This window comes from Macrobrachium rosenbergii, chromosome 47, assembly GCF_040412425.1.
Source record: "Macrobrachium rosenbergii isolate ZJJX-2024 chromosome 47, ASM4041242v1, whole genome shotgun sequence".
NCBI lineage: Eukaryota > Metazoa > Arthropoda > Malacostraca > Decapoda > Palaemonidae > Macrobrachium > Macrobrachium rosenbergii.
In genome coordinates this window covers 28828124-28850623 of record NC_089787.1, presented here as the reverse complement: position 1 = coordinate 28850623, position 22500 = coordinate 28828124, and the positions used below count along the sequence as shown (strand labels likewise).

At 36.0% G+C, this 22500-nt stretch overlaps 1 protein-coding gene across 10 annotated transcripts in view; it reads left to right on the top strand.

Moving 5' to 3' along the window:
- The window catches only part of Shab (Shaker cognate b), a 469591-nt gene that overhangs the window by 45762 nt on the left and 401329 nt on the right, over positions 1-22500 (top strand). For all 10 annotated transcript variants that reach the window (XM_067090483.1, XM_067090478.1, XM_067090476.1 and 7 more), the window contains exon 3: positions 19987-20044. The gene's annotated coding sequence lies outside the window, so the exon portion shown is untranslated. The remainder of the gene's footprint in view (positions 1-19986; positions 20045-22500) is intronic.

The window sequence follows — 22500 nt, the reverse complement described above, 5'->3', positions numbered from 1 at the left end:
AAAGAAACCGGCGCAATTTTTTTTTTTTTTTTTTTTTTTTGCTGATGAAGCCAGAGATGACCAGGTGAAGTAAGCCGGAGAGGAGTAGACATAATTACACTATGCGTATTACTAAATGCATCGGTAGGGGCATAAAATTATCGTAATATTGTCAAATATAGGCATAATTAATTTGCTTGCATGTCAGGCGTCTGCTCATTAATCTTATGTTCTCGCAGTTTGCTGACGCAAGAAGTGTTAATTCTGGCATTATGCTGATGCATTCCATTTAGGGATAGGCATCTTGTTCATACTTCACTCATAGGCTCCGGTGGTTTGCTTAAGGCTGATTCACATTGTACCGTCATGTCACCGACACATCACGTCACGTCACCGACGCATCACGTCACCAACACATCACGTCACGTCACCGTCCCATCAGCCGTATCTTGTATTCACACTATCCTTCACAATCCCGCTCAGTCCGTGCCCAATCTCAGCGACTCTCAGATTTAGCGGTAAGAAACTCGCATAAGCACCGTCACGTCACGTCACGTCAAAATATTCTTTCCAAAAAACGTGTCGTGAGTGACGGTGGTTGCCGTGTGCTTGATGGTGACGTGACGTGGTGGTGTGAACAAGTCCATTTGATTACAGGTAAGAAATTCTCACGTACTTTGACGTGACGTGATGTGTCGGTGACGTGATGTTATAATGTGAATCAGCTCTAAGACTGAGGTCTTGTGCCTTATATATATAAGCGCTCTCAGTTTGTTGTAGCACCATATTGAGGCATAATATTCTCATATGTGTACTCTTTCAGTCTGAACATGCGTCATTTCGTAGGTGTAGGCAATTTTAGTTGTTTTTTTGTGCGGTATGTTTAGTCGCCATTAATGTTTCCAGGCTTATTGTTTAGTCATTGATTGATTGTTCATGTGTCATGTACAGGATCTTTCAGTTTATTTAGGTTTAAGCATATATGCATTTACAGATATCCTATATATGCATTTACAGACAATTATATTCATTGACGGACGACATGTACAATATATGTATATGCATTTACAGATATCATACATATGCATTTACAGACATATTGATTGACAAACATGTATATGTATATGCATTTACAGACAACGTTTATATGCATTTACAGACAAAATATATATGTATTTACAGACATGTATGTGCATTTACAAACAAAATATATATATATATTTACAGACAACTATATTCATTTGCAGACAAAATATATATGTATTTACAGACATGTATATCCATTTACAGACAACATGTATATGCATTTACAGACAACATATATATGCATTTACAAACAAAATATATATGTATTTGCAGACAACTATATTCATTTGCAGACAAAATATATATGTATTTACAGACATGTATGCATTTACAGACAAAGTGTATGTATTTACAGACATGTATATGCATTTATAATCAACATGTATATGCATTTACAGACAACATGCATATTCAGTTACATGTGCATGCGTTGTACATAGTAAAACTGTACTCGCGTATTACATACAAGTAAGAAAAATCATGAAAAAAAAAATTATTCAGCTGTCTTGCACTGAAAATTAAGTAAATGAAATGTCCTCATTCCTAGTACATAGAGATAAACCACGATGCGAAGTTTCGACGCGGAACACGGAAAGTAACTTGATACCCCTGAGGAATGAACCACGGATTGAATAGACTTTAGTCGCGCTTTGTACATCCTCAAGCAACCCTTTTCAAAAATTTTCGCCAGAATATGTTGCATTTAAGCCATCTCTTTAATATGTTTGCATCCTATGAAAACGAAGCATTCTAGGTGGTGTGAACAACCTCACGTGGAAAAATCAGCTTAGCGTTTGTGGGGTCTTTATTTCCTCAGGAAAAAAAAAAGAAGTCAAGAATGCATATTACGTTGTGCCAGGAAATGTAAGTATGTCCCGGTGTTTGGGGGAGCTGATGAATAAAGGGAAATTTCGAGTTGCTTTGCTGTACATTATGGTGTTGTGACGTTCTTTCACACTTGCTTGTAAATCTCACTTGTCACGCTGATTACAAGGCGCTGCTGTGTATTACCTCGTGGAGGAAGATTAAGCGAACTTGATAATATTCTTAAATATGTTTGTTCTGGTTGTCCAGATTTCTTTTAGAGATTGGAAGGAGGAGGTCATTTTTTTTTTGCATAGTTTTCTGAAATTGATATATAACTTATTTTGAAATTTGTGATTGTTTAAGGTAAATTTTTTATTAACTTTTCGTTTTAGTTTTGTGAAATGGAGGTGTAACTTATTTTGAAATTTGTGATTGTTTAAAATAAATTTTATACTACCTTTTTATAAGAGCTTTAGGGCGATCTGAATAAGGTAAACATTCTTAAATACAAAGTTTTTGCAATTTCCGCATTGCAGTCCACTTTTAGCTTTATAATCTAACTTCATCTCTCTCTCTCTCTCTCTCTCTCTCTCTCTCTCTCTCTCTCTCTCTCTCTCTCTGTTTTTCCAATAGTCCTTTGTTATCTAAACATGCATAAGATTTCATAATTAACTTGTTCAGCAGCTGTGGGTTATAATACTACTCTGAAAAGCTACAAAAATTGTTGGGCGGTTAAAAGTAAAATAAGATCTGTTTTTCTCTTTGGTCGATTTGAAATGTACGACTAGAATAAACAAGTAAAAAATGCGCCGAAGTTTCTTCGGCGCAGTCGAGTTTTCTGCACAGCGTATAATGCTGTATGAAACTCACAGCCACGGCCCATGAAACTCAGCCGCGGCCCATGAAAATTTCAGCCACGGCCCGATGGTGGCTTTCGTTGATGGCACTTATAGCGGTGCCAGACGCACGTTCATGGCTAACTTTAACCGTAAATAAAATAAAAAGTATTAAGGCTAGAGGGCCGCAATTTGGTATGTTTGATGACTGGAGGGTGGATGATCAACATACCAATTTGCAGTCCTCTAGCCTTGGTACTTTTTAAGATCTGAGGGCGGACAGAAAAAAGTGCGGACGGACAGACAAATATCCATCTCAGTAGTTTTCTTTTACAGAAAACTAAAAAGGAGAAGGGTTGTAATCGTAAACGAGAGGAGATTGAGGGGAAAAAGGATATAAATTATCGAATAAATCCACGGAAACAAAGATTGTGAACAGGCAGGGAAGACTGAGACGTTGTTTAACAAACAGGAGACAGCGAGCCTGTCAAACAGAAGATTGACGGTAAGCTGAAAATGGACGGGAATTAAGGCGAGGATTATAAAAGAAGGTTGAATGAAAAAGGAAACACACAAATGGGAATGGCATTGAATAATACAGATAGTATAGAAGGAATATTTCTAAAAATTTCGTCAATGTATCTGTCTTATGTTTAGAATATATATATATATATATATATATATATATATATATATATATATATATATATATATATATATATATATATATATATATATATATATATATATGTATATGTATATGTATATAATATATATATATATATATATATATATATATATATATATATATATATATATATATATATATATATATATATATATATATACAGTGTATGTGAATGCTTGCATGCTTGAGAGAGAGAGAGAGAGAGAGAGAGAGAGAGAGAGAGAGAGAGACGGAGAGAAACAGAAAAGTATGCCATTCGTAGCAAGCATGGCTTCCAAGTGTCTGAGTGTGCATGTATGTCAACGCAGAAATAGCCCGGTCAGCTCAAGAAGCCCTTTTCTCTCTCTCTCTCTCTCTCTCTCTCTCTCTCTCTCTCTCGTCTTGGCAGGACGTGCCTGTTCGTGGAATGTGGGATGGTCGAATTATTAGGAGGGTGTACCGTGTTAATATTTGTGTACGGGCATTGAAAGGGATCTTGTGTGTCCCTCCTACGACTTAATGCTTAACAGGGCGAAGGCTGCTCGTGATGGAAGTACACGTCTTTTTGGTTGAGTTCGTAATTAGTGTTTCTTCTACGTTTTATCCACTCTCTGTGTTTTTTCTCCTTATTTCTTCTCTCTCTTTCTCTTTCCGTATTCTCGATTTCCCCCCAGTTGCGTCTTCTGCGTTTTATCTACCTTCTCTGTCATTCTCCTTATTCTGCATGTTTTTCTCTTTCCGTATTGTCGATTTCCCTTTTTCCCCTTCCTTGTGGATATCCCCCTTTTTTCTATTTCTCTTCTTCGTATTTTCGATTTTCATTTTTCCCTCCTTTGTGGATATCATCCCTTTATTCTTTGTCTCTGTTTCTTTTTCTCGTGTTTTCGATTTCCCTCTTTTGGCCCTTTGTGGATATCCTCCTTTATTCTTTGTTTCTGTTTCTCTTCTTCGTATTTTCGATTTTCGTCGTTCGCCCCTTTTGTGGATATTTTCCCTTTATTCGTTGTTTCTGTTTCTCTTCTTCGTATTTTCGACTTCGCTCTCTTGTCCCTTTGTGGTTATCCTCCCTTTGTCTGTTTCTCTTCTTCTTATCATCGATTTTCATCTTTCTCCCCTTCGTGGACATTCCCCCTCCTCCTCCTCCTCCTCCTCTCTCTATACCTTCCTTCCTTTACTCTCTCCTACCGCCGTCCTTCTCCGTACATTCTCAACATTTCCCCCTATTCCGTATTTCAGACTCCTTATCAAATTTCCCTTTTATTCTCTCTGTGTTCTCTTTCCCCTTTATCGTATCTTCACTCCCATTTACGTATATCTTTTGACTATAGAAGTCCGTTTTCTCTTTTTATGATCCTCCTCTTCCTCTTAGTATCCTCCTCTCTCTCTCTCCTTTTATTCCTTACCCATCTCTGTTAACCTTTCCCCTCAATTTTTATGTTTCTTTTCCCCATTCCACGTCCCCATTTGTATCAATAACCGTTTATTCAGTTTCCATATTCCTCTTTCTTCCTTTACATCCCACTCTCCTTTCTACCCTTCTTTCTGAAGATTCTCTTCTTTACGCAGCCATTTCTTGTCGTTATTTCTATATCCCTTTTACACAGGTGTTTCCATCTTCTTATATACCATTCCTCATTGCATTGTCTTTGCTTGCCTAATTTTGCTTCCCTTCTGCTTACCCCCTTTATTTCTTTTATATATATTCTTACCTTATCGCCCCCTCTGTCCATATACCCGTTCCTTTGTATCAATTCTTCCCTTATCACCCCCTTTCTATGCATGCGTTCCTTCACCCTTTTCTGTTCTTCCCATACGTCACACACCCTTCTCCCTTCCCTGGTAAGTCATGCCTCCGAAAGGGCTTCTATAACTTGAGCACCTTACTGCGCCTTGTTAATGTTTACCCCTACGGCGTTCGTTTTTCTTAAATATTTATTTACTTCTAAATATCTACAGAGAAACAAAGAGGCTTTTTGTAGGGGGGTAGGGGGGGGGTTTAAGGGAAGTCACGCAGGTCTTTTTGACTTTGATGTCCCCGTTCCCCATCTCTTCAGTTTTAATGAGTATTTTCTTGTAGTTTTTTTATTTCTTTTTTTCCTGATAAGGTTTCTTCGCGTTGACTCCTGCGTCTCTCGGAGGTCGTTTGGCAGTTGTTTTACCAAAGGTCAGTGCGATATGGATGACGTCAGGCTTTTGCCCTTTGCTTTATCCGTGACGAGAGTATTGACGCAAACGGAGAGAGAGAGAGAGAGAGAGAGAGAGAGAGAGAGAGAGAGAGAGCATTGTTTTTGAAAGCATACGCTGCCGTGCATCTCTTGTAGCTTGGGAAAATCTTATCCATTAGATTATTGTGCATTGTAAATTAATATATTTATAGCAGATCGCAGACCCAAAACGTCCTGTTTTTCACTTTAATAACTACAAGTTATTTGTCATATGTTTACCAATTAAGAAAACCAGGTTTATTTGAATAAACATGCCTGAGTTCATTGGGGACCTTCATTCTGTCGAGCAATTGAATCAGACGCTCTGACAAATTTGAGTAACTTTCATCCCAGAGGAGACTTGTCAGAATTCGGACCAGTGGACTTATTCTTGGAATGCCAGAACTTTGTTGTAAGTCCTTATAAAACTAAACAAGTGAAATATGCGCCGAGGTTTCCTCGGCAGTCGAGTTTTCTGTACAGCGTATAATCATGGCCACCGAAAATAGATCTATCTTTCGGTGGTTTCGGTATAATGCTGTATGACCCGCGGCCTATGAAACTTTAACCACGGCCCGGTGGTGGCCTGTCCCTATATCGTTGCCAGACGCACGATTATGGCTAACTTTAACTTTAAATAAATTAAAAACTACTCAGGCTAGAGGGCTGCAATTTGGTATGTTTGATGATTGGAGGGTGGATGATCAACATACCAATTTGCAGCCCTCTAGCCTCAGTAGTTTTTAAGGACGGATAGGAAAAGTATGGACGGACAGACAAAGCCGGCACAATAGTTTTCTTTTACAGAAAACTAAAAGAGTTTTCGGATGTGTTGAAAGAGTTTGTAACAAATGAATGTATAAAAAAGCAGCTTTATTTTTCGTATATAAAGTTGCAATATTCATTAAATTTAGTACATCCATTATTATTATTTGGTTAATTGGTTTAGATTAAGCTGGTTTATGCCAGCACGGACTCTTGCCTTAAAACGGCCTGTAAGTGTGTTAAGGAGGTTAAGGGGTGAAAATGAATTAGGAGCCTGATGTGGACCCTTGCAATCTTCCCAGCCAATTAAGATGGAATATTATTTTCTTGATTAGCTAATGACAGAATCCTGTCAGCCTACCATAAGATAAAATAACAATACTACTACGTGAAGATTCAAGGCAATATAGTGTGTGGTTGACGTTCATCTCCTTGCTATCTGTCATCCCGAGCCGCTTCTTACAAAATTCCTTTTCCCCCTAAAATCTAGACAGCCTAGACAGTTGGAGTGGAGAAGAATCAGATGGAGCTTCCCTTTTTTCTCTCTCTTTTTTTTTTCAAAGATGTCCGGCGTTAGAGGCATCTTCTCGACGGCGTTTGGTTATTTGCTGGAGTGCTTTTTTTTTTTCGCTGACAGGACTTTTTTTTTTTTGTATGGTGTTCCATTGGTTTGTATTTTGGAATATTGGTGCTTTTATTATTTTCCTTTTACTTTACTGTCATCATTATTGGACGCGAAGGTAACATTCTACAAAATGGGGATGATTCAGTTCATTGCATTTTTTTTCAGTTTTCTGAAATTTGGAAAGAATGCGTTTTGGTTTTAGCAAAAACCCGGGACTGATCAGTAAATGATGTAGCCTGTAGCCTATTAGTCTAACCAGTCATGCCATGACAGGTTAGTTACCCACCATGTGCCGTGTGAATAGATGACGAAAATTGTCACTTTTTACCCCAGGCTTTCTTTTGTCTGCTTTCTTGAAAATAGCTTAAATAATGCTGACAGGACATCAGGCCTTATATCGAGGTGTCAGCACCGCGTAGGTTCTTTATTGTTGACTTAAGAGTTTTCGTTATGACCCCAGATAAATTTTAATCAGTCAATCAATCAGTAAGAGTTTTTGTATTGGTAGCACCCTTCGTCCGACTGAGATGATTTATAAACCCCACCGACATCGGAAGATGAACGAGTGGACCATTTCAATAAGGAACTCTTGCTGTCTTCTTTAGTCATTGCCTGTTGACGTAGTGTGTGCCATTTAATGTGTAGATCATCTGCCGCCATATTTTGTTGAAGTGCCACTATGTGATTCTAGACCACTAAAACAGGCCATAATATTATTGAAAGGATCTTAATTTCTCTTACGTCTTATTGAGCGTTTATATTTTATATATAAATTTTTTTTGTTTTAATCTGTTTTGATATAATTCCATCGGGGATATGATTCCCCTTCTGTTATGACAGTCTGTTCCTGGGAACCTTGCCCAGTAAAAAGTTAATGGCAGTTTTCGTTGGCTCCAAATTAGTGGGCGCGCACTAGGGTGATTTATAGTTACGACTAAGATCTCTGAATTGAGGTAAACGTGTGTTGTGTTTTCAGCATAGAAATCTTGCTCATGTATGGCAGTTCTGACTGGGAAGTTAGGGGATTACGAAAGACTTTCTTGTAATTTATTGGTGTTAAAAGGGGAGGACGAATATGTTTGTATCTTTGTTATACTTGATAATTCGGACCATCAGGACGTTCTCAGTGTGTTGATGTTTCTGGAAGAACAGGATCTTTGTGTAACAGGTTGTCTGTGCGTACTTTTCCAATAATGTTGATGATATATGAATCATTACACAGAGTTCGGGGATGAATTCAGTGTATAAATCTGATAGCTTATTTTCGGGGTGGTATATTAGCCAGCAAGTTGTTGTGGTAGGCTCCTTTTAACAGAATTTTCGGCTGGATGTACAGCAATGGAAGTTGTTATAGAATGCTTTCAAGTGAAGTACTGATTGTGACAAGACGGTTGAATATTACCAAATAGTTGACAAAACCAAAGACTCCCATTTTTTACTTGTATATGGCTTGCCTGAAGGCGTTCTTAAATGAGACATTAAATTTAGAGCATGGCAAAGTTAAAAATTGTGAACGGCTTCAACAGATCAAGTAGAGCGAATGTGGAAATCAAAAGGAATGAATCATTGCAGGTGGCGGCCACTGGGTCCCCCAAAAGAAACTTTAATCAAGGTATCTGGACCTTTTAGAGATATCTCGAATGCTCAGAGCACTCAGATTTATATTTAATGTTTAGTAGATAACTGGGAGTCTCTCTCTCTCTCTCTCTCTCTCTCTCTCTCTCTCTCTCTCTCTCTCTCTCTCTCTCTCTTTGCGAGGTGTGTGCCAAAAATCGCCTGACATACGGTGACGTTCATGATTAAAGCCTGAATGCACGGCGTAACTTTCATAAGTGTAAATCATCAGATGGTCGAAGGTAGAAAATAAAGTTGGAATTTAACTGGCCTTTTAAGATTTATATAATGCCACACTAACGAGTGTGCAGTGTGACACTGAAATACTCAGTCATGAGAGAGAGAGAGAGAGAGAGAGAGAGAGAGAGAGAGAGAGAGAGAGAAAGTATATATTAGTTTTACCAGACCACTGAGCTGATTAACAGCTCTCCTAGGGTTGGCCCGAAGGATTAGACTTATTTTACGTGGCCAAGAACCTAGCAACGGGACCTACAGCTTATTTTGGAATCCTAACCACATTATAGCGAGAAATATATTTCTATCACCAGAAATAAATTCCTGTAATTCTTCATTAGCCGGCCGGAGACGCGAACTCGGGCCTAGCGAGTGCTAGGCGACAACTCTACCGACTCGCCCCCAACGAGGAACTATAGAGAGAGAGAGAGAGAGAGAGAGAGAGAGAGAGAGAGAGAGAGAGAGAGAGTGTGTCACAGAGGTATTAGGGGAAAAGGAAGAATTAGTTTCATTACAGGAAATTTCACTCAAAGACCCTTTAGGCGCAGACAGCAGAGATATTTGATGGAAAACAAGAGTTCTTTGTTGGAGTGGGGAATGGTTTATGTTTGCAGATAATAAGGAGAGAAACCGCAGGAACTAGACGAGGAAGTTGAGAGTAAATGTAGGAAGAATTATAAAGCTTCGCTCGGGCATTTAGGTTATAAATAATCGAGTAAGGCAGGACAAGGGAATAGTTTATTCAAAGAATAAATGATGCAAGGAAGGCAGCCGAGTGTGTGCAAAAGATGGATGAGAAACCTTGAATGCCTGAGGAAACCAAGGTGAGAGTTATGAAGGGATTGTTAAGCCAACGCTCCTGTACGGATGTGGAGTGTGGATGTTGAATGCAAATGAAAGATGAAAGGTTGGAGCTGTTGAAAAGAAGAGTTTTCATAATACATGTGGAGGAAGCATTTAAAGGGTGATAAATGTAGAAATGCATAGAAGTGGTAAGAGGATAAGTCAGATGGTTTGCTCCTGTGGAAAGAATGGATGGTAACAAACAGGACAGCGAGAAGACCGGAAATCGTTTCTTCTTTTTATGTACACCAACGTTTCGGGAATCCTTTCCCATCTTTAGGGCTATAAGAATGGATGATATTTGGTTTGTAAAATTTGGAAGTGTCAGGAGGGCGGAGAGGGACTCTTAAGAAACTCCGGAGAGAGAGCATGAAAGAGTTATTGTAAATATATTTCCTTAATATTCAGGAAGCTGCAATATGCATGTAAGACCAAGGTAAATGTCTTACGGATCATGGGGGTCCAACTATGTTGATGGGCCTTTTGTTTGACGTGTGAAGTGGCTTGTATTGCGAAAGATTTCTGCCCAGGAGATTTTCTAAGGTCCAGAGAATACTTATTTTTTTTCTGGAGCTACCCACTGTTATAAAAACTTTTATATATATATACATATATATATATATATATATATATATATATATATATGTATGTATGTATGTATATATGTATGTATGTATGTATGTATTACAGATATATTATATACATGATATATATTGTGTGTGTTTACAGAATATTATTTTAACACGACCTCCAGAATGAAAAATGATCTCTGTACCTTGCATTGTCGTGGGGACTTTTGTTCTTTATTGTTTCTTTCCTATTAGTCCACCATCTTTGTGGCATCCCTGGTTCGCTTGGCACAGGGTCCAAATTGTTAGTTGATGAGTGGTCGAAGTGGCTCTGATTGCCCAATGCCAGTAGTGTGGCCTTCGTTATGAATGTTTCTCTCTGTCTCTCTTTTTTTTACAGGGTTTTATTTTGGTGTTTCCTCTCTAGAATTATCAGGTATTCAGGGGTGGAAGTTCCGAGACTCGTTTGGCATGATTTTTTTTACGGGGTTTTATTTTGGTATTTCCCTCTAGAGTTATCAGGTATTTTGGGGTGGAAGTTCCGAGGCTCGTTTTGCATGAATTTTTTTGCAGGGTTTTATTTTGGCATTTTTTGGCATTTCCTCTTAGAATTACAGTAACAGGTATTTAGCGGGTGGAAATTCTGAAATTCTCGTTTCACATGATTTTTTTTTATTTTTTACCTTTTATTAAAAGGTATTTAGAGGTTAGGAGTTTTTGCTTTTATCGTTCGCAGGTAAAGGTATTTTCTTGCTAGAAATTTTGCATGATGCACTATATAGCTTTAATTTTTTTCTTTAATATATAGCTTATGTTTTTTCTTAACTTATAGCTTTTATTTTTAATTAAATTTATATCGTTTGTTTTTCTTAGCTCTGTAGGTTTTATTTTTACTAAACTTTATAGTTGTCATTTTCTTAGCTTTATAGCTTTTATTTTTACTTAACTTTATAGCTTTTGTTTTTCTTAGTTTTATAGCTTTTATTTTTACTTAACTTATAGATTTTGTTTCTCTTAACTTTATAACTTTTATTTTTTCTTAACTTATAGCTTTTGTTTTTATTAACTTTATAACTTTTATTTTTTCTTAACACTATACCTTTTATTTTTCTTAACTTTATAGCTTTTGTTTTTTGACGATATAGATTTTATATACCCGACGATGCCATGTGGTTCGTAAATCATTAATCTTCTTACTTTTATTTAATCTCTCGTATGCATTGCTGTTCTAATCTTTTTTCAATCCTTGGTTTTCGTATGCTTGACGGAGAGAGAGAGAGAGAGAGAGAGAGAGAGAGAGAGAGAGAGAGAGAGAGAGAGAGAGAGAGAGAAGCCCTCTACCATTCATGTACAGATTACGGAAAGGAGTGAATGACCTTGGAGTGTATGTAAAAAAAAAAGTACACAGCGAGATTTGTGATTGTATCTCTCGCACTTGAGGATTTTATTGTTAATCGTGAGGAATTCTCCTCCGTCTATTCTCTACCGTAAGGAATTCTTTATCTATTCTCTTTCAGGCTTCCGTATTCGACCGAGTAGGAGGTGCTAAGTGGCACAGTACCAGGAATAGTATATATTAAGTAGGATGTTAAGTGGATGAATAACGAGAACTTGCAAATTTTGAAAACTTCTTACCGGAGATGTGTGTGATAGAAAATAGTGCCCATTTACTATTATTATTATTGAATACTCTTGTTGTTGCAAAGTAATTTTAATGGTCGGCAGTTTTTATTTTGGAACATTTTTGCTCATGGCTAGTGCAACTTTTCATTCTAATCCATTTAATTTTTACTTTTGTAAAATATTAAATATTAAAAATATTTGATATTAATATTTATATTTTACTTTTTATAAATGAGATCAAATGAATAATATTAATAATATTAGCAATATTTAGTTTTATATTTTGGTGTATCTTGGTCTTCGCACAACTGCTCAAGGGCATAGGGGTAGGGGTAGGGTAGGGGTTATATTTTACTTTTTGTAAAGAAGATTGATAATATTTATTAATAATATTGATAACATTTATCTTTATATTTTTATTTTGGTGTATTGTGGTCCTCGCGCAACTTGTAGGGGAGTGGATGTTCTTGTGTCCGTAGAAGGCTGTTCAGGGGCGTTGGAGTAGTGGGGTGGGGATAGGGTGGGAAGGATGCTATAGGGGGGGGGGAGTGGAAGGGGGATTGGAGGAAGAAGGAGGATCTTTTTATAAACATTTGCCGGGAAAGAGAAACGTTTTCTATGTAGGAGAGGATGTGATCGAAGAAAGAAAACTGTTTTTTTCTCTCTCTCCACCGAACTCTGGTCGTTTATTTCACGTGTTGGAGAGAGAGAGAGAGAGAGAGAGAGAGAGAGAGAGAGAGAGAGAGAATGTTGAGAAGTGTCAGCTATGGCATTTTATCGCCCCTCTTAAAGTTTGTCACTTACCACACTTGTTTTAACCGCCAGCCAATATTTTTTTTTTCTTGCCTTTTGTAAGAATTTCTCTCTCTCTCTCTCTCTCTCTCTCTCTCTCTCTCTCTCTCTCTCTCTCTCTCTCTCTCTCGTATAAATTTATTATACATCTAGCATGACAAGAAATAGGTTTCATATATATATATTATATAATATAAATGTATGTTATACATTATATATATATATATATATATATATATATATATATATATATATATATATATATATATATATATATATATATATATATATATATATATATATATATATATATATATATCAGCGTAGATGAGTAAACCCTGGAGTCCGAAAAAGAACCGACATTTGGCTTCGTGGCTCATTGGCATAATTGAATTTTGAGAACGACATAACAAAATAGCAGTGAACTCAGTTTTCACTAATTGTTAAACTGTTTCCATGGCAAATTAAAGATTGTAAATATATGACCTGTTGAACGGACAGTAAAAAATTTTACTTAGAAGGTTACTACTGGACAGCCTATTCAAATTTCCTATCCAGTACACTGCCTCAAATTCTTCACTTTGGTCAGATCACTATGTGCGCTGTTTCTAATAGCGCACTCTTCTGCATGAGTACTGGACCTACTTCGGCATCCAGTTTTTCCAGGTTCCTTTTCAGGGATCTTGGGAAAGTGCCTAGTGTTCCTATGAATATGGGTACAATTTCTACTGGCATATCCCATATCCTTCTCGTTTCTATTTTCAGTTTATTATTATTATTATTATTATTATTATTATTATTATTATTATTATTATTATTATTATTAAAAATTCTAACTTTTTTCTGAAATTTTTATTTCATAGTTGTACTTATTTTACCTAATTATTTTGTTTTATCTTTTTTATCTTATAATAATAATAATAATAATAATAATAATAATAATAATAATACGATAATAATAATAATAATTTATTATTATTATTATTATTATTATTATTATTATTATTATTATTATTATTATTATTATTATTATTATTATTATTATTATTACCATCGGAAGAATAAACAGCCATTAACTTGACCAGCACGGCGAGCCATCCAAGAAGTGGGGAAATGCAAAATAAGGCGTTTGGACGATAAGGGGAAAAGAGGGGAACAGTGAAGGGGTAAGCTATCATCCGAGGGGAAATGAACGTAGTGGTTATCAGAAGGTGCGTGCGTGTGTGTGTGTATGTGTGTGCGTGCGTGTGCAATGAAGGAGATGGTGTGTGAGGGGGAAGGGATGACTAAAGCAGATAGCTTTGCATGACAACACCAAAATGAAAGGATATAACGCGATAGAAAGCCTTTTTTTTTTTTCTCGTTCTGTCTGCGCCCCTGTGGATGATTTTTGAGCGCTTGCGCGCTTGCTTGCTTGCTTGCTTGTGTCGTTTTGTTGTTGTGCTTTTGTGCTTTGTGGGGTCCCTTTGTTTTTAATGTGTCTTTGTTGTGGATTTCGTTTGTGTAGTGTTTGTGTGTGTGTGTACTCTATGTTATGTTTTTATGGGTCCTGTTTTTCAGGTGTGATTTTTAGGGTTTTGGGACTTTTAAAGCGTCATTTAAATGCTAATTTATTTCATCGTTTTATGCGTTGTGTGTTTCAAGTGTGTTTTGTGTGGTCTTTGTACTTTATTGCCCTCATAAGCGTGTTTTTGAGATGTATGGTTTGAAGTTTTGAACTGAATTAATTTCAGTTTTACTTGAGCTTATTAAATGGTTCGTTACTACATTTTCCTCTTTGGTTTTATTATATTAGAATTTCTAAATTTTTATTGTACTTATGTCGATTTATAGTTTTTTTTTAGTTTTCTGAAAAAAACTATTGTGCCAGCTTTGTCTGTCCGTCCGCACTTTTTCTGTCCGCCCTCAGATCTTAAAAATTACTGAGGTTAGAAGGCTGCAAATTGGTATGTTGATCATCCACCTTCCAATCATCAAGCATACCAAATTGCAGCCCTCTAGCCTCAGTCGTTTTTATTTCATTTAAGGTTAAAGTTAGCCATAATCGTGCTTGTGGCAACTATATAGATAAGCCACCACTGGGCCGTGGTTAAAGCTTCATGGGCCGCGGCTCACACAGCATTATACCACCGAAATATAGATCTGTTTTCGGTGGCCTTGATTATGCGCTGTAGCTGCTGTACAGAAAACTTGATTGCGCCGAAGAAACGTCTGCGCGTTTTTTACTTTTTTTATGTTCCTAGTTCTTATATAATTCTAAGTAATTTAACCAATCTTTAGGTTTTTGTTGCATATTTGTTGTTAATCCCATGACTTGGTATTTCTTATGCCAGCCATGCAGATTTTGAATTAATGATTCTATGTTATTTGTTTATTATTTTAGAACTCAGCAGAAAAGAAGGGGATTACTTAATGAACTGGCTTTTGCAGAATAGAATAATTTAAAATACAGAAGATTACTTAATGAACGATGATAGATAATAATAATAATAATAATAATAATAATAATAATAATAATAATAATAATAATAATAATAATAATAATATTTCAGAACAGAGCAGAAAAGAAGGGGATTACTCAATGAACGAGCTTTTACAGAATAGAAGAAAAATACAGAAGTTGAATAATAATAATGATAATAATAATAATAATAATAATAATGATAATAATAATCCAAATACTTTGTTTTCAGCAAATCATTCCGGTGGAATATTGTTTTTGGTTGGACGACCTCATTTGCTATTTTTGTGTCTTCTAGAGTGTTTTGCTTGTGGTTTATTTTCGTCGTAATAATAAGTAAATTAAGTAAATGGCACAGCTTCCAGCACCCTACCTTATGTGTGACGTGTATACTATTTTTGTAATTTTGTTTTTTTTAAGTAAGTGTCTATATAGAAACTTGGCTTACTATTTGTTCAATGTTTTTTGTACTTGGAGTATATTCATTGTATTTACATATCCTTACGTTATGCTCTAAACCTTTTATTTTTGGTATATGGAAAAATATATGAATATATGTGTATATATACATATAAATATATAATGTATATTATATATATAATTATATGTATATATATATATATATATATTATATATATATATTTATTTTTTTTATATATGAATTTCTATCTCATCACCGTTATTTATATACAAACACTGTCAAGTGTCGCTTAATATCCAGTTCGCGCTGCTTCGGTAATATCACTGAAGGGGAAATATATGTGATAAATGGATTGGTACCAATCCATTTATCACTTATGTATTTCCCATTCGGTGATATTTCCGAAATAGAGCGAATTGGATACTAAGCGACACTTGTAGTTTAATGTCTATATACATATACAGTTGAGAGAGAGAGAGAGAGAGAGAGAGAGAGAGAGAGAGAGAGAGAGAGAGAGAGAGAGAGAGAGAAATACATTTCACCCCCATAGAAAAATAAATTTGGCGGCGATTACAACGGAAATAAGAACCACGCTTTCGTGAAAGGTATACCGTATCAAGACCCTTTCTTTTTATTTTATTTTGTTTTTTTATTTTTTTTTAACAGAAACCCAGTGTAGGTAGTTTGTTTTGGGATTGCCGAGATCTGCGTTGCGTGCTTAGGCAATTCTCAGAGAACTTCGGCAAAATGTTCGTATCGGATTCATACCAAAGTTGCGTTTATATTAGTTTTTTTTTTCCACTGTGGTGGTGATGGGTATTCTTGTAATAATATCATTATCATTAGTGTGTTTTGTGTCCATTTACTGATTGTGACAATGATTCATACACTTTGATGATGAGCATTATGATGATGATGATGATGATGATCATTAATTTGACCAAAATAGACGTTTTTCGTTTATTGTTTAGGTAGCTACGCCCTTTTTCTATGTGAAGGGAATGTTTCTATATTTTTCTTTGTTTATTTATTTGTTTTGTCTTTTATTATATGGGCTGAGACTGCTACCCTCATTTTCCCGCTCCCATCTACATATAGTAGAAGGTTCATATTATTATTATTATTATTATTATTATTATTATTATTATTATTATTATTATTATTATTATTATTATTATTATTATTTCTGTAGATGAAACCTGTTCACATGGAACAAGCACACCAAAGGGGTCATTGACTTGAAATTCAAGCTTCCAAAGAATGTTTGTTTCAACCTCCCACCGCAGACCCCACACTGCAGCAGTAACTGATCATGATACAGAGCCAGTGATTTTCCATCGCCCCGGGGGAGACGCAAACCCGCGACATCTGAGTGGCATGCCACGACACTAACCACTATGCCAGCGGATAACGAGAATAATCCTAACTTTAACCACAGTCCAAAAGGTGTATACGTAGGGTATCATTACTAATCCTGTTTTACAAATGGTCCTGTAGTGGGGTTAGTGCCGTCAGTGCACCTTACGTGGTGCACTGTAGGCATTACTAAATTTTCTTTGCAGCGTCCCTTCCACGGCCCCCAGCTGTAACCTCTTTCATTCCTTTTACTGTGCCTCCATTCATATTATCTTTCTTCCATCTCGCTATCCACCTTCTCAACAATTATTTCTTAGTGTAACTGCGAGGTTTTCCTCCTGCTACACCATTCAGACCTACCTACTCTCAATTTCCTTTCCAGCGCTGAGTGACCACATAGGTCCCAGTGCTTGGCATTTGGCCTAAATTCTATATTCAATTCAATTCAATTCATCGTCTGATGTAAATCCAATAAGAACCTTTTGAGATAACTTCATGAAGACTAACGGGAATTGTCCTAAACGTGTTTTTATGAGAGGTTGTTAAAGACGATTATATTCAGTTTTAGAAATTGGTTTTTATGGAGGGGATTAAGGGTATTTATGCTATTATTAAATTTTTTTTTATTTTGTATCCGGAGGTAGGTTCCATAAGTAGGCCAGTTTAATTGAGTTTTTTTTAAATGACAAAGTAACTTTTTAGAAGTTTTAGAAGTTTTGATGTATTTTTCCATGTGGTATTATTATCAGAGAAGAATCTTTGGTAGAAGGCAGGGAATATCTGTTACCTTATATTTATTGAGAATAAATAATGAGCGTCATATAGGTAAAATGCCACTTTGTGGACGTTTCTATCACTCCAGCGTAAGCATAATTGTTTATAAATGGTGGAGAAAATATGTGGCTTTCCTGAATTCTCTTCAGAAAGACAATGGAGGGTCTATAAAGCCTTCGCTGTTGAAATTCCGTGATTCGTTTCTCCAGGAAGATCAACCTGGTCCAGTTCCCTAAAGTAGCAAAATTATTTAGGCGCATACCATTAAAACCCAATGTGTATCTCTCTTGACTGCAGCTATAAGTTATATACTTTGTAGTCAGCCGACTGTTGTAGGTCGTCGCCAGGGTAGGGCAGGACAAGCAACCTCATCCAGAAATGTAACACCCGTTGGGAACCACGATCTCGAAGGGGAAAGAAATTATGCGATATATTTCTTTCATATTCATCATTTTGAACGAACATATACTCCCTGTAGTTAGCAGACTGTTGTCGGTCTCCGCCAGGATAGGGTAGGGTGAGCAACCTCATCCAGGAATGTTACACCCGTTGGGAACCACGATCTCGAATGGTAAAGACATTATCTAGTGTATTTCTCTCATAACCCATCATTTTGAACACAGTCCCATGAGAGACTGTTGTTTGAAATCCACGGTCCGCTTTAGGTTTTGCCAAGTCCTGTGACCTTTCTCTCGTTTAGGAGACGAATTTGTCATCCTCTGACAGGGCACTTCTTTTGCTTTTATTCTTTTCTACTTATTAAGTGTGATTAGGTTGTTTTTCTTCCCTTCTCGGTTCTCTACTTCTTTAGATTGTTTGTTTTTCTTTCCATTTCAGTTCTCTGCTTCTTTAGATTGTTTTTTTCTTCCCTTCTAAATTCTCTGCTTTCTTAGACTATCTTTCTTCCCTTCTAAATTCTCTGCTTCCTTAGACTATCTTTCTTCCCTTCTAAATTCTCTGCTTCCTTAGACTATTTTCTTCCCTTCTAAATTCTCTGCTTCCTTAGACTTTTTTTCTTCCTTCTAAATTCTCTGCTTCCTTAGATTGTTTGTTTTTCTTCCCTTCTAAATTCTCTGCTTCTCTAGATTGTTTTTCTTCCCTTCTCAGTTGTCTACTTCCTTAGATTGTTTTTCTTCTCTTCTAAATTCTCTGCCTCCTGAGATTGTTTGTTTTCATTTCCTTCTCAGTTCTCTGCTTCCTTAGATTGTTTTTCTTCTCTTCTAAATTCTCTACTTCCTTTTAGAAAATCAAGAGATTGGAGATTTTTAAGTTTGTTGACGTCACTGCAACAGTTATTGTTCTTATGTCCTGCCCGGTGTCTCCTGAAGATGATATTATTTATATTAAATTCTGCTTACTCAGGGTTTTTTGCTTTGGGAAAATAAGGAAAACTTTTTCAAAATTTTGGCTGTTTTATTGTGTTTGGTTTTACATAGTTGAAGCCTAGTCGGCTTTGCTGTTTTTTTTTCTTCTTTTCTGTGTTCTTTTTCTCCTCTGAAATAAATAAGTACAAGAAAAAATTGTTAATGTCATTTACATCATATTCGATTCCGTGTTTTACAGGAGGGAGTTATTTTATGTCTTGATTTTCTCAATACCGTGGTTTCTGTCATTTGAGAAAAAGAAGAATAGGCAATATTTTGAAGATTCTCTTTGCATAACATGTTGTCATTTGCTTGTTAAAAGGGTACTTATTTGGTCTTTCTTCATATTTCTTATTCATTCATATTGATGCAAACTTTGTGACAAAAGCGGCGACGTTTATTGTGTTATACAATATATACAATGATTCGGGTTATTTATAGAGTTATATTTACGTAAGGTATGAGAGTAATTATTCGTATTTATGGAATCTTCTCATCGGAACATTGGAATATAAGATTTAGGCCAAGGACCAGGTGCTTGGACCTATGAGGTCTTTCACCGCTGAAAATAATGTTGAAATAATTGTTAGGAGAAGGTGGAAATTAGATGGAAGGAAGAGAATTTGAACGGAGGTACAGTAAAAGGAATGGAAGAGGTTGCAGCTAGGTGCCGAAGGAACGCTGCAAAGATTTTTTTAGTCATGCCTACAGTACACCGCGTGCAGTGCACTGACGGCATTAACCTCCTACGGGGGATTCTTCTGATCTTCTATAGAACATTTTCGTCTAGAAATTTCAGTACTAATCAGTTAGCAAAAGGTGTCTCTCAGCGTTCAGATTGAACTCTGTTTAGATCTTTTCTTAGCTGGCCCATGTGTTTCATGAAGTAAAATGCATGTTCTCTGTGTACAGAAACCTACCTTTATTATGTCTAGTTTTAACGAAAGTTCTTCAACATCTTTCCAGGAGCTGTTTGTCGATCGCAAGCTAACGAACGACCGTGGCCAAGATTTTGCAATGGAAGGTAAGTAAGTGTTCTGTTGCCAAAAACATAAATTTGATTATTTGGATAGTTTTTCATGCTGTGGGGCCTTTATTGCTATCGACTAAGGGACTGCCGTGTTGTGAATTGGGTGATTTATATTCAAAATATATTTATTAAGAACAGGTTTTCTCTGGGAATTCTTAACATAGGGATAGAACTTCCCAAGATTGTGTGAGAGCTATTGGGGAGGTAATATTAATCTGAACCAGATTTTCCCTTCGGTGAAATGTAAATATAAGGTTAATTAAACTATGGATTTATTAACTGTAGTTATTGATGTTCAGTGGTGTCACAAAAGGATGGATTAAATTTTTTACTTGTTATCGTGAAATTTTGCAACAAATATCAAAATTTTTTTTAAATATATATATATATATATATATATATATATATATATATATATATATATATATATATATATATATATATATATATATATATATATGTGTGTGTGTGTGTGTGTGTGTGTGTATATATATATATATATATATATATATATATATATATATATATATATATATATATATATATTTTATATATATTTTTTTTTTTTTCAAATATTTGAGGGATTTAGTTTTTCCCCATTTATGGTTTCTTGATGCGAAGGTTCGCTGAAACTTTCGAAAAGATACGGAACACGTAAGAGACCTTTGTTCATTGAAGAATGTTTTCAGGTGTTATTATGTATATATATTTTTAATATTTTTAATCAAACAGTGGAATAAGATTCCTCGCCGCAGAATAAATTCTGAACATTTGTGAACGTGATATTTTTTTTTGTGAACTTTTTGTTCTTTTTTTTTTGTTACTTAAACAAGAACAAGGTTCTTGAAGATTTGTCCTGTAATAAAAAACTGATGATCATTTGAAGTTGGGCTACATGCAATTAATGTATAAACGCGCATAATGTATGTATATATATATATATATATATATATGTGATATTTATGTATAGCTATATATATGTGTCTATATATAAGTATTTATTATATATATAATGTGTGTATGTTTGAAATTTGCTTCATGCGCTTAATACACGTGTTTATTTAACTTTAAAAGTTAATTCCTTTTACCCCAATTTTTTTTTACCATTTTCCGAGCTGCATATTTTTTTTAAAAAGTCAAGGGACTTATTTATGCATTTGCCCCGGAAAAATTCGCGTTTTTTCGCCACTTAATTACAAGTAAACTCCGCATCATATACCCACCTCTCTCTCTCTCTCTCTCTCTCTCTCTCTCTCTCTCTCTCTCTCTCAGAGGAGTTATCAGAGTTATCAGAGTAGTGGTTCCTTCACATTTGCTTCTTAATTAGCTCGGTCTTGTCGTCATGATTGATTCGTATCTTTTAATGTGGGCGCTTCTTCCTCTGATATGGGGGGTTGCCTGTTCGTCATTTTGTGTCCGTGTGGGGTTTTGGAGGGGTTTTTATTCTTGTGTGAGGTTCGTGTGATGTTGGTCGTGTACGGAGTTTGAAGTTTGTGATCTTGGTCCATGTTTGAAGTTTGCGATATTGGTCGTGTATGAAGTTTTGAAGTTCGTGATGGTGGTCATGTATAAAGTTTGAAGTTCGTGATGTTGGTCATGTATGAAGTTTGAAGTTTGAGATGTTGGTCATGTATGAAGTTTGAAGTTCGTGATGTGGGTCCATGTATGAAGTTTGAAGTTTGAGATATTGGTCGTGTATGAAGTTTGAAGTTCGTGATGTTGGTCATGTATGAAGTTTGAAGTTCGTGATGTTGGTCAGGTATGAAGTTTGAAGTTCGTGACGTTGGTCATGTATGAAGTTTTAAGTTCGTTATGTGCTCAAGCAAGAAGTTTGAAGTTCGTGATGGTGGGATGTGTGAAGTATAAAGTTCGTGATGTTGATTTTTATGAAGTTTGAAGTCCGCTATGTTATTCACATATGAATTTTGAAGTTTGATGTTGGTCGTGTATGAAGTTTGAAGTTCGTGATGGTAATCACGTATGAACGTGTATGATGTGTATGCTGTCATGTATACATCGGTTGATATTTTAAAGACAAACCCTCATTCATATCTGATGGAAAGTCGACAGTTGACTGGTCGTGTATATATACGTATGGTGGGTTTCTATGTAGGCACTAGTATATCTCCCTGCAGTAACCTGATTGCTATAACTTACCCTTTTTCAAGAGTCGGGATAATAGTATTTTGTCTGTGTTCGGCTTCACCCTGAGGTTGGTCGACCATCCGACTTTCTGAAGAACAAGTAAAAAATGCGCCGAAGATTCTTCGGAGCAATCGAGTTTTCTGTACAGCCGCCACAGCGCATAATCAAGTCCACCGAAAATAGATCTATCTTTTCGGCGGTCTCGGTATAATGGTGCATGAGCCGCGCCCCATGAAACTTAAACCTCGGCTCATGAAGCTTTAAACACGGCCCGGTGGTGGCCTATCTTATATCGTTGACAGAAG